Below are 7,059 nucleotides of genomic sequence, written 5' to 3' on the forward strand. Positions count from 1 at the left end.
TATGTGACTTGGAGCCCAACAGAATGATCACCACTTGTGGCAGCAGAGCACTTGTGGTACTCAGCAAAGTTACATTTTGTAGCTTTAAGTAAACAACCTCAATACAGACTTAAATGGAGACTTTGGAGTTGTTTAAAGGGACCCTTGATGGAGCTGGACAACAAAAGTAATGTGACATGTAATTTAGCTCATTTCTTTTGCTGATTTACAAAGTAACTTCACTGTAATTACTTTTTCAGTTAGTAAAATGTAATGAGTAATTGATTCGATTTTCCAAGTAGGCCACCACTGACCATATCCAAATGTCAGCCTCTTCAGTTCAACAATAAAAGTACATACATAATCTCATATTAGTTTTATGGTTTTTGTGAGTATGTTTGCTTTTCAGGGACGAACACCAACAAGTCTGCAAGTGACCTAAGTAACCTTTAGCTCACCAATGGGCCTCATCCAGGAGTCCAGCACTATGGGACTCCCAGCAGACCATCAGAGGGAGGGTGTTTAATAGTTGGGTGGAGGCTGTAATCCTTGGATACAAGGATTTCCAGAAGAAAAGTTATGACAGATCAGATGGGAGACATGACATTAGATGAGCTTAAACTGTAATGATCCCTGTGAGGCCTCTGTGTCATTAAGGGCAGCCAGTAGTCACTAGATACAAAATTATTGCGTTATTAGGAGAAGCGCAGATGTTGAAAGAGTTCTAAGACCCATGAGGAGAAGTAATAAATGCGTGAATATACAATAAATATTACACTTTTATATTTTCAGATTACAACTGCACTGCACTCCATTCAGTCCATATGGCACAGTTGGCTTGGTGACGCCAACTCTCCTCCTCTCCTCCCGTTTGACAAGAGGCCAACAACTCAGAGCAGCCAGCTGTTTCTTATTTTTCTTCTGCCTCCCCCCCAAGTCCTCCACCCACCCCCTCTCCCAGTCTCTCCTCCATCAACACTCCCTCCATCCAAACATCCAGCCACCTCCCCTCCTGGAGAGTCTACCTGATACCCAGATCACACACATACACACACACAAACACACACACGCGTATGTACACAGGAAGGGTGGAGGAACTCAGAGCACGGCTGGTCTTAACCAATGGAGGTTGGAGCTGATTTGATTGGCTTGTGTCCTGCACACAAAATACCACTCCTACAAAAATGTGAAATTCCTCCAAACAATATTTTCTGCAGCATGTTGCAGGTTAAAAGATGAATTTTCATGTGTTCACAGTCTCATACGGTGGCCTCAGACCAGTAATACGCAGACTTAGGTGGGTAGCGCTACCTCTTGGGTGTCAGCCGCTTGCCTCGACAGCGATAGCATTGTGAGGGTCCACTCACGCAAACACACGAACACAAACTGTCCAATTAGCTCCTGACATGACAAACAGTACTTAGTGCTGTTTTCCTGTAGTTTATAGAGTAAACAGCACAGGTAAATGAGCAGACACACACATAACTGACAGTACCTCTCTCTTTATATCACTCACTAACTCACACTCAAGGCCATAAAGACATTCTCCTTTTACCTAAATATATACCTATATATTTTTCTTTTTTCAGAGAGGAGATGATGGAATGATTCCTGAAATTTAAACCTGTCAAAATAAGTCTATGGAAACATGTGTGTGTGTGCGTGTGGAGTGCCAACTTATTTTCAGACTATTTTAAGTACCTCCTGCTGCTCAGTTATTAACAGTTTCACACACTTACTCTGAAGTAACACAGGGATTTACATACATGCACAGTATGTAAGGACTCCTTCATTCGCCAAATGTCACACACTTTTTCCTTTTGCATGTGATTTTTTTTTTAACTTTATTCACTCATGTTTGCTCTCTCCATCACACACACACAAACATAACCACAGAAAGCATCTTTGTTCCTGTCCTATCTGGAGAGGGCAAAAGATAAACAAGCATTCTTTTGGGGGAGATGAAAGAGAGCTGGAGTGATTGTGAGGGAGGAGGAGAAGGTAGGAGGGGTTGGGGGGGGGGGGGGGGGGGGTGATGATGATAAGATCTGACCCTAATTATGTGGGTGAGATAGAGCTCCATATTGGAAGGGGGGAGGGTTTGGGGCCTCTCCTACAGACACCAACAACTGCTCTCAGATAGCAGGATGACACAGTTGTTAATCAGGATATGGGCATCACAGAAAATCCATTTTTTTACCAGAGATGTGGACACATTGAAGCAACCATATATATATTACCAAATACTTTATTAAAGTAATAATTCTATATGTTGGGGAAGACAGTAATTCACCTTCTTATCCAGAGTTGGTGAGAGCTAGCTTAGTATAAGATTAGAAATAGGGAAAACTTCTTCAACATGGATTCTTTTAAATCCACCTGCAAAAAACACTAAAGCCTATCAACAAGTCACATGAGGTGAAAGATGAAAGGCTAGCTGTTTTCCCATTTATATTATTTATGCACAGCTAAGTTAACCTTCTCCAGCTTCATATTCATCAGCAGACAAGAGAGCTGCATCAATCTTCTCATCTCACTCTCAGCAATAAAGTACATAAGTGCAACTTGAGTTTGAGATTTAGTGTTCTATGATGGTCTGACTAGTTTTTGATTGTGAGGTGTCATATTGATACATACTTCATTATGGTTAAAATCTCACTCCCCAAAACAATCCAAACTAGCAAAGATTCTGATAATTGGTTCAGTGTGGGAATGACGTACTTTCAGTTATTTAAAAGCTGTATCTTCATCTGGTCACTGAATGTTCCTTCACGATCGTCTAAAACACAGCTGCTCAGCAGGTGACGCAAATCTCTCGGTGGAAACTTGGCAAGATGCAAGAATCAAAGTGTTGATAGATGAAAAGTTCAAACTACATTGTATAAACAAGTGATTTAATGGCTGAACAAAGTTTGAACATTGGAGTATTTATCTCTGCATGTCAGGAAGTTTTTATCTGAGTTATAAATGTTGGTAAATTCAGAAAAGCTCATGCATTTCTCTCACTGATAATAATTATTAATACATGATTGATACAACAGTACAACAAATGTGGCGTAAATATTAAAAAGTTGTTAATTAAAGGATTTTGGTACAGATGTTATGCAGTTCTCCTGAGAGTTAAGAGGTCCAATGGTTCATTTGAGAGGTCTTACTGATGCATTACATATCTAGCTTTAAAACTGGTACAAAGTGTCTATCCATAGTAACAACATTTTGATGGACACACAGTAATTGGACAAGTTCAAGGATAGCTCTGGTACAATTTTAACCTTGTTTTACCATTTTTTGAGTGCAAATGATCAACAGGGACAAAACTCTTTGGAATCGGTGCAGTATTGGGCAAGAAACATGTACCCAGCCACCGCAAACAACTGCTGCAATATAATCCAATCAGTAAATGTTTGAGTCAGTGTACATCCACATCCAGCAGACACAGAGTAACATTGCGTATCATGTTGAGTCATGTCTGTTGCCACCTAACAAACAAACGTACGTCCAATATTCACTCTCCTTTGAGTCGTATCTTGGGTCCCCACCAACTCCTGAGAAAAGCATCTGGCTCTTTAGCTGTTAAATGCTCACTATGTTCTCATGCTAGTTGCTAATTATGTCTGTCTGCATGTTGGTGTTGGGTAGGTAGTGCGCAGGGAACTTTTGCCATGGAAACAGCAGCTGGCTGCTGATGAGAGTGAACCAAAACAGTAAAGCTGTGGGTCATAAAACCAAAACAAAGAGCTGAAAGATGCTTAAATGAACTGTAGAGCTGAGGACCTTCAGAGCTGGGTAATGATTCTCTGTGGGTTCATCATTATCAGCAAAACTTTGCATAATGTACATAGTCATTTAATCCACTGTTAATATAAAAATCTAAATCAGAGCAGTTTTAATATTTGTCAGATCTTGTGGCTTAAGTCTGTAACTTAGAAATATCAGATGACATTTTGTTCCTCTCGCTTTTTGCCTTCAGTTATTTGTTGTTCAATTAAAATGAAGTCAGGTGATTGACTTGGACAGCTAAGAACTTTTTTTTTTTTAACGCTGAATTAAAATCAATGGTTTTAGCTTTGAAGTTCCACAAGCCACTGTTTCATTTCAAAGCTAATCTGCTGGAATATAGACAGATATGTGTTACTGTCCTAAAACACACAGATTTTAGTTCTTTTTAATGGAGATAACTGCATTATCACTGTCATTTGACTTCTCTACCCCTTACACTAATAGCCTGCACTGTTAAAAAGCAATGGATGGATCAGCTCAGTGCTCATCAGTACCAGTCACGTCCCTAAATATGTAACACTTGGTTCTAGAAAGGGAAAAATGTGGTACAGTTAATTTTACCATGCCACAACCCAAGGGCCTCATAAATCACACAAGGACCAATCTCTTACTGTAAAACACTCCAAAGCACACTGTAAAAAGGAGTTATAACCGGGGGAGGGAGGGCGGGGTGATGTTTGGATCATGTGTGTGTGTGTTGGGCAGGGGGGGTTGAATGGGAGGAGAGCGGATGGTGATAAGACTGAAATATCTGAGTAGTGTTTACTTTAAGAGTCTGCGGTGCTGGTTGTAGTCCAGACCAGCTGAGAGTTGTCTGAGAAATGAGGAATCAGGGAGGAAGAGTATGTGTGTGTGTGTGTGTATCCATGTTCATTCTCTAAGTATCGTACAAAAGGTCAACGAGCAAAAGAGGCAAGTAGCTTGCATCATATACAATAAAAGCAGGAATGCTCTAAACCTGGCAGAGTCTTTCTCTACGTCTCTCTCTCTCTCCATCTTGGTTTCTCGTTCTTTCCATCAATTTCTCTCTCTCACTCTCTTTCTCTCCCCCCGTTGGGATTTAACGTGGATCAGTGTGCCCTGTTGCAGCCAATCACAGCCACCCTGAAGTCTTTTGTGCCAAAAGCGAGTGTGTTTTTTGAGTTATATGTATTCAGTGGACCGCAAAATCTAAACACATGCATGCACGCAAGCGCACACACACACACACACACACAGCAAATCGAATTCACATGATGTGTATTATTATTTTCAGTTTACAATTGTTGGACAGGCACCCAGTCTTCTTTTCAAACTTGTTATGCCTGTATACTGTATATATAATGATGATATTGTATATTTGTTCAGGCAAGATGTCAACCAGTCGGTGTCATTCATCTCTAAAATCATACAATTAGTTACATGTGTAAAACGAAAGAAAAAGACTTACGTTTCAGGGATTCTTTTTGCATAAGAGAAAAGTTGTAGTGTTTAAAACAGGAGTGTTCTGTTCCATCAGACACACAACATGGAGCTCTGAAAAACATGGCTGAAATAGGACATGGTGAATCAGAGCTGTACTGAATTTGAAACACTTTTGCATCTCAACTGTGAACAAAACATAGCACCACAGTTGATGAGGTCATAGAAAATTGTCTATTAAAATTAAAAGTGATTCTATTTAAATTGCACATCAATTTTCTCCAATGCCTTTTCAGCTTCTGCCCACTGTTAGTGGTGGATGTTACAGAATTTCAGGAATCTGGGATTGGATATTTCTGGCTGAAATGCACCTGAGAGTTGTCATTGACCTCCTACTTTAGGTTTCTATGTGAACAAGCTTGTACCTTCAAAGCATAATATATTTCCTAACTGAGCTGTTTGTGTTTTGTAATGTTGATTCAACTGGGAGAGTTTCCATGGCCAAACTATTGAAGTGCTTCTGTCAACCAGTTAACGTTATCAGTGGAGGAAGTGAATGAGGACTTTAACCAGAAGCAGGGCAGCTGACATTGTACACTGATCTACTTGTTTAGAGAAACACAAAATATCTTCAATTTGAATGAACTACTGTCAGGAAATAAAAACCTCATTCTGCACAGTATTTTACATGCTCATATTTAGGTAACTATGTGTCCCTGTTATGTTCAGTGAGAAACACCAAGAAAAGTCTGAGGAAGTGAACAGATAATTGTTTTTTCAGCAAAAATAATTTAAATCTAAAAAGTCACGGCACTCCTGCCTGCACTTTGACACATGTTGGTGTTCTCCTGTATGCGTAACAAGCAACATTAAACCCCTGATTCATCCTGGATTCCAACCAATAGTTTAAGAAATCAGGATCTAAAGCTGAGGTATTTTCCTATTCCTATAGTTCCCCCTCTCTTTTACACGCTCTGCTGCTTTTCATTCTCTCAGATGGTGATTGCTGTCTGTTTTTTCAAGAGCCAGTGACAGTTTCCCCGGTGAATGGGGGCCATGATACTTTACAGATGTGTATGCCTGTGTATATGTGTGTGTGTGGGAGTGTGGCAGAGTGCAGTTTCCACTGATCTGTTCTTGGATTTATGAGCAGAGCCTATCAGATGAAGAGAGCTCCTGAGACGTTGCTGCAGGTTTCATCTCACCACAGTAACTGCAAGCCTGAAGTATGTGCATGTGTTTGTTTGTGCATATGTGCATGAATGTGCTGCTCACCCTGCCAACCAGCATTCCCTTTCTATCACTCAAAAAAGCAGGACCCAACAAGCCTGCATTTATTAACCAAACCAATCCTTTGGAAATCCTGTAATCCTGCGTAAGTCCCCTATAGCCCCTTTATAAACACTCCAAAAAGTTTACCTCATGCTTTGCCTCATCAAGGATCTGCATTTCCAACCACCGTAGACAAAAGATGGAGAACGCCCACCACTCAATAATCAGAGACAGGCTGATTGAATGGCGAGCAGACTAAGAGGCAGCCAGCTCTCGTCATTTGGGTCACTGTTACGAAAGATGAGGAGCGCTGCTGTCGTGTGAGAATCAGGATATTTTCTGTCTGTGTGTCTTTCTGTGTTCTTGTACATCTGTCCTGAGGTGGAGCAACTGAAAGATTAGAATGTTTTACTGTAATTGCACATAAATAACATGAAGTGCTTCACAAATATTTGTAAGTTGGAAACCAGCAAAAGAGTTTTGGTCTATCTACACAGAAGCTGAAACTTATGGTGTTAATATTACCTGGTTTGTGTTGATGTGTGTGTGTGTGTGGATGTAGGGAAACAAGGTCAAAGACTGGTTTAGATGCAAACCCTAACTCAAACACATACAATGGTGTTATAA

Source organism: Lates calcarifer, linkage group LG16_LG22, assembly GCF_001640805.2.
Source record: "Lates calcarifer isolate ASB-BC8 linkage group LG16_LG22, TLL_Latcal_v3, whole genome shotgun sequence".
Lineage (NCBI taxonomy): Eukaryota > Metazoa > Chordata > Actinopteri > Centropomidae > Lates > Lates calcarifer.